Below are 12,565 nucleotides of genomic sequence, written 5' to 3'. Positions count from 1 at the left end.
CATAGGCAGTCACAGCTCTCAAAACTTGTGCTGATGTCAGCCAGAGATTTTTTGATAATGAACAGAATGGCTAATCATCATGTTGACTGTGTCCATAAGCACACTGCATACAACAACACATATAGGCCCAATTTTACGGTTGTATAAAACAGTCATCCCTGCAGAAAAACACCTGAGAATTTTAGACTCCCAGGACACAATATGATGAAAATCTGTATCACGCTCCAAACAGCTAAGAAAGAAAAGAGTGCATCATCAGAGTAAAATATTTTCAGCCTGTTCTTTCAGTTTAGGGTAACCTTAAGAAATTGGCAGCAAGATGTGCTACTGTTAATGTATGTTCAACTTAAAAAAGGTATTAGGGTTGGCAATTCATCTTGCCAGCTTCTTACCTTACCTTTCAGAAGTCTGGGTAGCACTAAGATCTCTTGAAGACTGAGTTTCAACAGGATGCTGGCAGGAAACCACCTTCATCAAAATGAAGTAACTAATAAAAATTCAGATGGATGCATCCAAGCAATGACTTGTGGCTCTGTTACTGCAGTTAGGGCAGTGAGTGGTTTATGCATTCAGGTCTTCCATCTCTATAGTAATAACCTACGCACAGATTGAAAAAGAGATGTATGCAATTGTGTTCGGTTGCAAGGGTTTCCATTAATATGTGTGTGGGAGAAAAGCGATTGTGGAATCTCATCATACATTACCCATGCTGGCTGTATTGCAAAACCATCTGAAAAACCTCATCTATAAATATTTTTATCCCTATTTGGTTTAGTACTTGGATAATGTGGCTAGTCATTAAACACCAGGGCTCTGAAACACATATTTTATGCAAATTTTAATTTTATATTAATTGAATATATTTATTTTAACACTGGTAGGAAAGGGAAAGGTGTAAGGGAGCCAAAAGGATTGTTGCAATAAAAATATTTTGATTCATTTCTGCACAAATTTGATACTACTGGTGACAGAGAATCATCAGTAAATAATGTGACCTTGAAACCTGCAACTGTATGAGGCATTAAATAGAAAGAAGACATGACAAAAATGACAGAGCATTTAACTGTTTATTTTCACCTCCCATGCATTCCACTGTCAAAGGATGAAGAACAAAAAAGCATAGCATCTGTGCTAAGGATGCCTCTACGAGCATTAATTAATTATAATGCCAGTCCACTGTGTGCTGGATGTGGTGTCAGTCTCTCAACAAACACTCTACTCATTCCGCTGTCATCAACTCAATTACTTGAGATGCTTCTCGGCAGGTGTATGTGATGCGTTCTTTTAAAAGCTCCTTTGTGATTAAATATTCTCAATGACTTAATGCATATTCCCTTATGCCACAGGTTGTTAAAAGCCCAATCACATACACAGTTCAAAAACCCACTGGTAACATTCAAACTGACTATATAGCAAAAGTCAGCCATGGTGACAAAAAAAAAATGTGACTTCTCTATTGAAGCCAAGCAAAGCACTCAGAAATATACCACTGCCTTATTGAGTTGAAGTCCATCCTTGCCCTATCCTCCAGCCTAAGGTGGAGAGTGCAAGGTCAGGGTTGTTTGTGTGGGACCTGCACCCAGGTTGGGAGACTGGAGATCCCTGCAGAGCTGTGGTGGGAGCACATGAAAAAGAGCAGAGCAGTCTGACTTAGAGCTTCCTTTCCAGTGAGTGGGGCTGTGGGAGATGATAGCAGATACTTTGCACAGGTTGACAGGTTATTCATTCAGCAGCCTGATGAATATCAGTAGACACAAGGATCAATGGGTTAACATTGCACCATGCTTAGTTTTATCCTGATAACTAGAAAAACCAAAACCTCTCCATGCTCTGAGGGACTCCTCTGGTTCCAGGGAGATTTTTAGCTCTTGTGGAAATTTCTCTGTACCTTTGTGGCAGCAAAACAGCTATCTAAAGCAAGGATTCATCAGACATTCACACCCCAAAATCAAATCACCATTAGTCAAATGAATGTAGTATTGTAGCCAATACAGTTTGTGTTGCAACTCCATACATGGTAGATGAATGCATGTGTTTTATCTGCAAAAAAAATAAAATCACTCTACCAAAGTAAAATGAAAGAGAGAGAGAAAAAAAAAAGAAGCTTCCATTAATGCTGGCATCTTGGGCCTATGTTACATGTTCATTTACCAGGTTTCAGCCGACTTCCACAAATGCAGGTGCCAGTGCACAGTACTAGAAGATCAACACCCCTTCATTTGTTTCTCACTTATACCTCATAGAAATCTTCCATTTCCCTTCCTACTGCTAGAGATCAGTATGCTCCCATCGTACAAAATGATGAGAAAACTGTAAAGGAGTATTCTGGCTACAGATATCCAGGAAGCTCCCTGCCAAAGCTTGCTCTGTTTATACATATTGCAGAGTATATGCTTTACAGATGTGGAATATAATTACTGGGCGTTATTACCTGTGTCCAATTTTAAAGTTGTTGTTTCAAGATGATGTCACATTAAGACAATACTCCCTGGCTAAAATATACTCCCATGGTAGAAAGGAGAGAAGAAATTTAGGGCTATTTGCTAGACAAGCACAGGTCCCACTGCTTCATTTTGCAGTAGAAATGATGTACAAGTAGATCAGCTTGTGCTCAGAACTCTGTCTTATTTACAGTTCTTTTGTACTCTGTTTTCATATATTATGGGGCAGTCAGACCAAAAACATGTTGTTGTTATAGCTATGTACAATGTGTTCTTCCTCCTTAGTGAATGTTTACTTTATAAGGCTGTTTGTCAGAGAGACGGAGGACAAATAGGAGAAGCCCATTTTATATTGCTAAAACTAAATTCATACCCAATGGAGACACACAGAAGTGGTGCAACAGTTCTTCCAATTAGGTGTTTGATCCTGCATCCATACATAATAATAAAAAATTCCCACTGTTACCAGGGTTCAAGAGCAGGGCTCAACTTCAAAATATCAGCTGAACAGCTCTTTGGTGAGTGGTGACATGTCTGACTGTCAAGCCCTTCATTAGGATGGCATGCTGTAAGATGCTTGTCTCATATTTAATAAACTTACTGTAACAGTCATGATGTTCTGCTGCAAAGAGATGTAGCTGGGGATGATAAACCTCCGTATGAGTTCCCGTCAGGAAGTGTAGATGCTCTGTGTATTTACAATTACTCCCATCCTGTCTGACAGTCACGAGGTTTCTTTCTTTGGATTCCAGAACACGGGATTTATGTGCTTTTACATTACTTTAATCTTAGTGTGCTCTTGCATCACCTTTGGCACCAGGCACACTAACACATCTCCTTAGTCTTACTCATAGACAATATGTGCATGACCTCATTGGTAGCAGCTCCTCCCGTAATCCCAGACCTTACAGTGACCCTTTCCTCAAATCCTACCTGCTGTGGTTTTACTTCTGAATTTACTACCTCCTTCTTCTGGGACCAGCTGATACCTGGAACACGAGTGCATTCCTGGAGTTGAGGAAAGCCATCACTCTCTGATTTAGCAAATTCAAGAAATGTCTAGATTGAAATGGAATAGGACCATAAACTCAAACTCATATTTACCAATCTCTTTTGTCACCACTCTGAAGCTTTCTTTATCTCTAGATCCAAGCCTTGCTTTGCCTTGCCTTCCCTTACAGCCAGTCCTTCAGCTCTCACTTCCAGTTTTGTTTCCCTCTTTCTTCAAATGGCTGATGAAAGATCCCAGTCTTAGCAACACTTCTATCTGACATGATCTGTTCAGACTTTGCTTACAGACTTAAAGAATCGTCCAATTATTTAAGGCAGAGCAGCCAGTTATTAGCCCAAGAGGATTTCCATGTAATGGAGAAACACAGATGTTTATAAGTTTCCTCTTATGAGGTGTGTGTCACTGCTCCCTTAGCTTTCTCTGGTGGGCAGGTGGGCCAAATATTCCAAGGGCTGCAATCTGATACGGATATGTACTCACAGTTCCTGAATACATATTATATGGAGACTTCAAATTGATACCACAGTTTCTTGTGAATTTCCCAGATGTTACGATTCAAATGTTTTCATAATGTGGGGAAAAGCAGCACTTTCCCTGCAGTCAAGGGAACTCAAGGGTTTCCAATTATGATCACACACTCAGTCTTATTAGCACAAAATTTAATTTGCGTTAATCAGACTGAGGTGGGTAGAGCGCGAAATTAACTTGACTTTCATTTCGCATTGTACAGTAAACTGACTTGGTTGAATCACTGTAGAAATCTGAACTGTGAATGATGGATGAGATGAAAAAAAAAAGGAGAATAAACACTACTGTATAAACATCACTGAACTAAAAGGGACACAATATTAATTTCAGTTGTTGGGAGAAAAGCTTTACCTCCCTCACAAATCAAAGGGCACATTGCCCTCAGCTGCACTGATATTTTGCCACTCAAGCTGAGAATGGAGTTTGGATCCAAATTTTTTTCTATAGCATTCTCTCTATTCTGAGAGCTATTTATGCTCAGATGATCTTGCCAATAATTTTTCAAACTGTTATGTTTGCCAGAAAACTACAATTCAATGAAAACAGAAACACACTACATCCAGTGAAATTTCCATTCTCTGTTCAAGACTTACTCAAAAACCAGAGGAAAAGAGGAGCATTCAACAGAGACTAGCCAGTGGTCACGGGGCATCCAGCTGCGATATGAATCTACTCCTGGTGAGGAAGAACTCACACCTGAAATCCTGTGCATCTCAGAGAAATTCTCTGATGATTGGCTTTTCTGAAAGTATTTTCCCTTGAGTTCATTTGAAAGCTTTCTGTTTCACCTCAATGAAGAACAAAGACTTGACATTTTCTTTCTTTCTTCAAAACAAAACACTATTTTCCAGCCAACCCTAACGTTAATTCCCTTTTCCCAACTCTCCGCCACCTTTCCTGTGTTGCTAAAATAAATGTTTAGGAGGTGGAAGCTGCCCTACTGGAACCATAACTGCCTCCACCTGAATCATTTCCTTGAAAGTAACAGGAAAAATAAAACAATACTTCTCAAACATTGGCTTGCAACTTTTTCAATCATGTTTTAACAGTTTCTTCCACCCGTTGCCATGAACAGAGATATCTGTCTCAAAGAAAACTGCAAATTTCAGAAGGCCACTGATACAGCAAGAAAACTACAGGATAGTTTGGAAAGTGAGAGGCAGCCTCTTGTGAAAAAAAAGAAAAAAAAACCTTTAATTTCTGAAAACAATGTCAGTTCACAGACCTAAAAGAACCCATTTCAAGCAGAGAGAGGCTCAAGGTGCTAGCTGTGGCAGAGGCTAATCAGCACTATTTTTGTCCCACTTTTCCTGATGTCTAAAGTGGTGGGGGAACAGTCACCTGTGGAAGAAGGGTAGTGACAAGCAGCAGAAGGCAAGATGGGGACTTGGGCAGCTTCAGCTGGGCTGGAAGAGCTGAGAAAAGGGATACGTGCTTAGTGCATTCGTGGTATGTGCCTAAATCCCACAACAATTCCTGCACAAAAATGGTCTTTTTCATTTTCTTTTTCTTTTTTTCCCAGGAAAAGAGTAAATTTTATCACCAAGTGGGTGATACTACTTGCACTGTTTACTATTTTTAAACTGTGAAATGTGCTGGAAAATAAAGTCTTTAATTAAAGTTGTCTTTTCAAAGCCTGTTCCTTGCAGAAAACTGACACCATTTCAAAACACAGTTTTTCTTGTATGTTTCTATTTACTTTCCCGTTTTTCATATAATAGCTTCTATTTAAGCAGTTTCTGCAACATATTTAACACTTGCAGATGCAATTACAACATGTTTGAGTGAAAGGAGAATGAAGTTGTATGGTATCTTTTGTGCTGCCAGAAAGATGGGGAACACAAAGCACGCTAAAGGTTATTTTCCCAGATTAACGTCAGAACTCCTGCTTTTATTATTTAAACAAACCATGTAATGTTTGCAGTGTAAAGTTCGAATCTCAAAGTACCAAAGCAAGATAGGAATGGGCTTTGCCAACCCTTCCCTTTTACGATGGAGGATAAAAATTGCTGACTCTTTCTGCGGCAGTAACTGGCTACGAAACAAGAACTTTAATTGTGTTTTTAGCTATTTTGAAAAATGCATTTGCATATACAAAACATGATACATAGCCTGGATGTGTGCAAATTGCCATTAAACCACAGCACTGTTCATATTTCTTTATTTGTCTTATAGCATTTGGAAAGTATGCATGACGAGAACTGTTCTGCTATGCTGATCTATCTGCACTCTCCTGCCGAGAACAAGTCTTGTTTTTTTAAGGCTGTGTACAGCAGAAAGCAAGGCAAGATTTCCCAGTCCAGCTACAAAGTTACATGAAACAGTATACTAGCAATAACTAGCTCTGCAGCCATGAATAACCAGCAACCAAGCTGCTCCTGGGAAAGCTCCCTTGCATTTCAAATTAACAAGAAAGAGCTGACCCATTTTCAAAGTATAAAGAAACTCCTACCAGGAAACTAACTTTCTTCAGTTCCTAACCAGGTGAAAACTGTGTCTTTGGCTTCTGAGAAAGTCCTATCGCACTTCAGGCTATGACTTGTGCCCTCAGTTGCTGCTGATTCAAGAGACATGCTCCTGCCTGTGGGAACTTTTCATGCTGCTCTTGAAATGCAAGTGACCACGGTGAGTGTCCAAATGACGTAAGGGGGGACAATGAGAGTAGCAGCAGGCACTGAGGATGAATTGCTGAGAGCTTTCCAATCAAACGGCACATTTTTTGGTCCTTCCAGTTATACTAGATAAACCAGCAACCTGCTACCCTGAGGCTGGCTGTGGTGATGAGACGAGGCTGAAGAACCCTCTAGACCCCTACATGAGGCTGCTTCTCTTCTGAGCAGGCGTACAACTTGCTGCACCGTGGTGTGATGCATGGCCTGAAATGGTGACCCTCAGCCCTGCCCCTGCAGAGGTCAGGTTGCCTCTGAGCATGCAGCCTGGAGAAAGGGCAGTGAGCCTGCAAGACAGTCAAGGAATGAATATTTATTTGCCTTGCTGCTATAACGCCAGGCCGCTAAATATGTATTTCTTCTTTGGAAGGCAGTACCCCACTGTACATTGAGAGAGATGTCATTTGAAAACCATTTTTTTCCTACTTTCTCCTTTCTTGATGATTCTGCAGATGTGGCACTTTTTTTTTTCCGTGAAAACCCGTTCCATACAAAAATGTTTATTTCAGTTAACCTTTTCAACTGAAGAACCAGCCCACTGCAGCTCGTCAATAATGCTTCCATAAATCATAATCACGCAGAATACAGCTGGAGATTAATTCTGAGCAATTTGGGGTACAAAATTTGCTTCAAAACTCATATGTCTCTAGACATTTATGTACATATCCAGAATACCCAGTAAAGTTTTGCAGTGACTGATTTTTAATAATTTTTTTCTAAAGGCAACAAGTTACTTTAGCAACATCAGCTTCTATTGAAAGCAACAAGGAATCAAGGCACACTCCTACAGATAGAAATGGAGTAAACAAACAAACTTACAGAACTTAAGCAGAAATTAGGATGAGTTCATTGTTTGAGTTGATCAAAGCAACCAGACTTTACGAATGTTTAACTGCATGCATCCTTGGGATGCTATGGTCTTTTGCTCATGAAGGCTTATGCTACCTCACTAATGGGATGGATGGCACTTTATGATGTTTGTGGCTTTACCTAGAGGATGTCAGCTGGGGTTGGTGGAGTGGGATACCAGAGGGGACAGAAGGCTTCCAGCCCTACTCACACTGAAACCCCCACCCTCTTACCAACAGAACACAACTGAAGTTAACCTTTTACAAAGCTTGGGGTTGACTTCTGAAATAATAGGAAAACTGGAAGAAAATACAAGCTGAAGATCACTCTGGCATAATAGTCTTTTTATTCCAGCTTTTTATTATTTCTTATGAATCTGGCTCCTTGAAAGAAAGAAACCACAGAAGTGGGCTCTGGCTCAACCTATGAGACTGTGCAAGGGGGTAAACAAATGGACAGATGACACTTGTGTGATTGAAAGCCCATGCCGTGGACATGGGGGTTCATACTTCTTTCCTAAGGCAAATACTGGGGGGAGTAAAGCAAAGAATAGGACATGACTTGCTTACCCTCTCCCACATCTGAGCCAGCACTGAAGGACAAGAATCATTAATTAACACAGGTGAGGCAGGAGTAAGTTAACACTTTTACTCAAGAGCAGAGAAAACCAGAAAGAAGAAATGTCCCTCATATTTTTGAGTCCCAGGGCAGCTTCAGAGGTGGCCCAGCTTCACTTGGTGGCAGTTCTGAACCCACTCACACCGCATTTCCTACTACACCTCTCCCAGAAGGAACAAGTACAGGCCTATGCCTATGCTGGTCTTCCAGACACATGTGAGAGGACACACATTTCCCTCAGAGGACACATATTTCCCTCAGAGATGCCCCATGTCATGCTGGCAAGAACCCTCCCCTTCTTTTCTCCCATCTGTCCTGTGCACAAAGATGGATCACTTACATGTGCCAGAGCCCGGCAGCCCTTCAGGGTGCAGGAACTGCCGAGAGCCCCACTGAATGTACACACATCACTAAACTCAGTCAACTCACCACGGAGCCCATCAGAATGTTGTCAGGATGCTTCTGAAGGGCAACAAAACAGCTTTCTTTTGTGTGAAGGCAATTCTACCAGTCATCAGCCATGAGCCCATACGAGGCACGCTCTCTCTTCAAGGACACTTGCTAATTGAGCTCAGTAGGCTCCGTTCCTAAATCCACATCCGTGTCTGAGACTGCAACATCAAAATGTGTCTGAAATGCACAGAAGCCAACACCAGTACCTGCAGTTTACTAAAAATCAACTTGATGATCAACACTAATGATGGACTATGGGTCCCCCAGGAGAGGCCGGGCCAGAGGAGCAGGGCCCGGCAGGGCAGCTCAAAGACCCAGGCTCACCACCTCCAGGGATGCTGAAGGGATGGGGCTGTGGTGTGCACCTTCCTTCCTGGCTCAAACAGGGATTGCGGGGTTTGCAGAAAGAGAGCAGCAAACCACCACATACGTCCTCTCCAGTTGACAGCTGGCTGAATGTGAGCTAGCATTGTGTCCAGGTGGCCAAGGAGGCCAACAGCATCCTGGCTTCTATCAGAAATAGTGCAGCCAGCAGCAGAAGGGAAGTGATCATCCTTCTATACTCTGCTCTGGTGAGGCCACACTTCAAGTACTGTGTTCAGTTCTGGGCCCCTCAATACAAGAAAGACATTGAGGCCCTGGAATGTGTCCAGAGAAGGGCAACAGAGCTGTGAGGGTTCAGGAGCAAAGGGAACTAGAGTTGTTCAGTCTGGAGAAGAGAAGGTGAGACCTTATTGGTCTCTACAATGACCGGAAAGGAGGTTGTGGTGAGATGGGGGTTGGCCTCTTCTCCCAGGTAACAGTGATAGGCCTAGAGCGAATGGCCTCAAGTTGTGCCAGGGGAGGTTCAGGTTGGATATTAGGAAACATTTCTTCTCAGAAAGAGTGGTCAGACACTGGCACATGTTGCCCGGTAGCCACCCCTGCAGGTGTTCAAGAAATATGTGGATGTGGCACTGAGGGACATGGATGAATGGACATGATGGAGTTGGGTTGACAGCTGGACTAGATGATCTTAGTAGTCTTTCCAACCTTAATGATTCTATGATTGCATGATTGAGGAACAACAAGAAGCAGGTGATGCATAGTCTGGAGGTTCTTGCTCACTGCAGCAACCTTACTAGCTCCTCTTTTGTTCAGAACAGCATAACACTAAAACAAAATCACAATTACTCAGGTAAAACTTGATAAAGTCGAGAGAAATTTTCCCTTCTACTTCAATGGAGCTGCACTGGCTACGGACATATTTTGAAAGGGCTGAATGAGTTTGTGCTAGGTCTTTAAGGATCTTTGTGTACTGTACCCTGCCAGTTTAAATGATGACTGCAAAGATCTGTTATAAAACTTTTTTTTCCAAGAGAAGTGAAAGCTTTCTCTATGTCACAATTTTTAATCTACTGTGACTCTTACTCACAGTAAATCAGGTTATTTATCCCCTTTATTTATATGCAGTGCTCTAACACTGTAACAAAACAAAGTGATAGATGCACCTATACCAGTAGTTAAACTCAATAACAAAGAAGCAGCATCTGTGTGTAACTTTACTCTGTTGTTATCAATTTATACAAAAGACAAACTCCTCAAGCTGTGAACACGTGAGAACAAATTCTTTCCTATCCTGACTCTCCAGCAATTACTTTGTCCTCTGATCTCAGACCTTCCTGCAGACTGCTCCAGTGTCAGGGGGCCTGATGCTGATCTCACAAACCTTATCGCAATTCCTTTCCTGATTTCCAGGGAAGATGTTCTTAATTACACTGCTGTAATGGAAGACAGAATCAGGCCAATGGTGAGAAATGCAGGATGCAGAGCTCTTCCGTTCAGAGTCTAAGCCAAAAGCAAAATGTCAAAGGCATAAGCAAACCGTAGCGGATTGTGGACTAACTCCACCTGCCTCCTGTAGATAAATTTTACATTTAGATATGTAGGTACAGCTCCAACTGCAGTCAATAAAAATTGTGCTCGACTGGTATTATCTGCCACCAAGCCAAGAGCTCATTCTGGAATTGCTGAAAGAGAGGAGAGTCTCTGGGTGACAAGCTCTCCTGATATAGCGTTTAAGCCATCTTAGTCTCCCATGTAGAATATCTTAGCTCTACCAGCTTTCCTGTACTGTTCACTTAATTTATGCTATTCATTTACATTCTACTCCAAATTGAAATTCTGTTTCACTTATATTAAAAATAAGCCTAGTGAAGAACTGCACGTTTTTCAATAGTAACAGATGGGAGAATCTGGAGAGTTCTATAAATTTAGATTTCCACTTTAAAATTAATTAAATTAATTGAAAACTTGAGTGAGCTGTATCCACCTTTTCCTTTGTTTCTTCAAACATGTGCTTGTGGTTCATTATATGAGCCAGCACATCATTTTATATAGACAGATGCAGCGAGCCTGGGAAAAAAAAAAAAAGAAAAAGAAAATATCCACAGCTTAATTGATAGTTATGTTTATAATTTTAGATTTTTTGATGGAACGGTACTCAGGAACATCCCTCAAGCAGCAGTGTGTCAACAGAGCCAATATGCGTGCATTCCTACATTGCAGTCCCTATCAATAGCATTTTTGTTGCCTTTATCTCACGTGTGTGAGACAATCAGCCCAGTTGCATCACAGCATTCATCTCACTGATAATGCCTCGACCCTGGAGACACTCAAGGTCGGGCTGGATGGGCCTCTGAGCAACCTGGTCTAGCTGTAGGTGTCCCTGTTCATTGCAGGGAAGTTGGACTAGATGGCCTCTAGGGATCCCTTCCAACTCAAAGGATTCAATGATTCTATGAAACAGGATTTTTATATTTTTGAAGAAATTAGCTCCAGGTTTGAAATCTGTTTTCCCAGTGTCCTAGGCTGAGGGGGTGAAAATGTAATTTTTATTCATTAATTGTGCTGCAATTCATGAAACTTCTCAGTTAAGTGGAATAAATAAGTGGATGAACTTCTCTGGGATTTACAGTCCTTATTTGCTTTTGGCATGGAGAGCTAGCTTAACACTCATTTTTTGAAATGTTAACCCATTTGTGACGGTGCTTTTCTTTCACATACTTTTCTCCCCTTCTATTTGCAAAGCTGCATCTCAGTTCAGCCAACTGCATCGCTTTTGCTTTGATACTATTTGCATTGCTCTCCACACTTGTTTCCTCACTTTGCAGGCATGCCTTTTGCAGGCGCGTTGTTCTCATCATCTTACGCTTCGCAAATGTGGGCACAATCGAGCTTCAGTCCCGGATGCCTTTACCCAATCTTAAAGCACAGATCTGGCACAATGAATGTTATCTAAGTGCTGCAGAGTTATCTGTACGTGAAAACTTACTTAGGCTATTTGCAAAGTAAAGCGCTATTCGGTCTGAACAAAGGCACTAAAATACGCCGTGAGATACTATTAAGCGTTCAGCAAGACGAGGAAGGATTGCAACAATTGCACTGCCAACAGTTCCCGTTCTGTGGCTGGAAGCACTGCGAGCACAGCGGGGCGATCGGTGCAGGGTACAGCGGTGTGAGCAGCGCCCACCGGAGCTCCTCTAACACCCACTTGATCTCTCGCTTCCTTTGTGCTCGCAGCTCGAAAGGCGCCGCCTCGCCTTGCGTTCCTCCCCGCTTTTACGAGCGACTTAATGCGTTTCTTCTCAGGAGACCTTTTCGGCTTAAAATATTTCCTTAATTAACGCAGCCTAATCTTCAAGAGCCAAAGCCGTCCGCGGCTCTCCCACGCCGCACGGGTGCCGGAGCCGCTCTCTCCGGCCCGGTGGGGCACATCACCGCGCCTCCAACTTTCCCCCGTGCTCCGGAGCCCCTTAGCGACCGCCGCCCCCATCCCCACGCATCCCTCGGGCAGGAGCCGCTGGGCCGACCCACGCCGCCCGCGCTGGGGGGAGCCGGGCTGCCCCCTCTCCGCAGCGCCCGCCCCTCCCGCCGGGGCCGCCCCTCCCGAACAATGAGCCGGGGCAGCGCCGGCATGCCGGCCTCAGCCGAGAGGTAACGGCGGGCGGGCGGGG

The 12,565-nt window shown here is 42.7% G+C and overlaps 1 protein-coding gene across 1 annotated transcript in view; it reads left to right on the top strand.

The window, feature by feature from the left end:
- ST6GAL2 (ST6 beta-galactoside alpha-2,6-sialyltransferase 2) overlaps window positions 12,459-12,565 on the top strand; it is a 51,512-nt gene continuing 51,405 nt past the window's right edge. The window contains exon 1 of the mRNA XM_021414160.1: window positions 12,459-12,545. The gene's annotated coding sequence lies outside the window, so the exon portion shown is untranslated. The remainder of the gene's footprint in view (window positions 12,546-12,565) is intronic.

This window comes from Numida meleagris, chromosome 1 (genome assembly GCF_002078875.1).
Source record: "Numida meleagris isolate 19003 breed g44 Domestic line chromosome 1, NumMel1.0, whole genome shotgun sequence".
NCBI classification, from domain to species: Eukaryota; Metazoa; Chordata; class Aves; order Galliformes; family Numididae; genus Numida; species Numida meleagris.
Note: the sequence above shows the minus strand (reverse complement) of the source record. Positions and strands in the feature narration are given on the sequence as shown.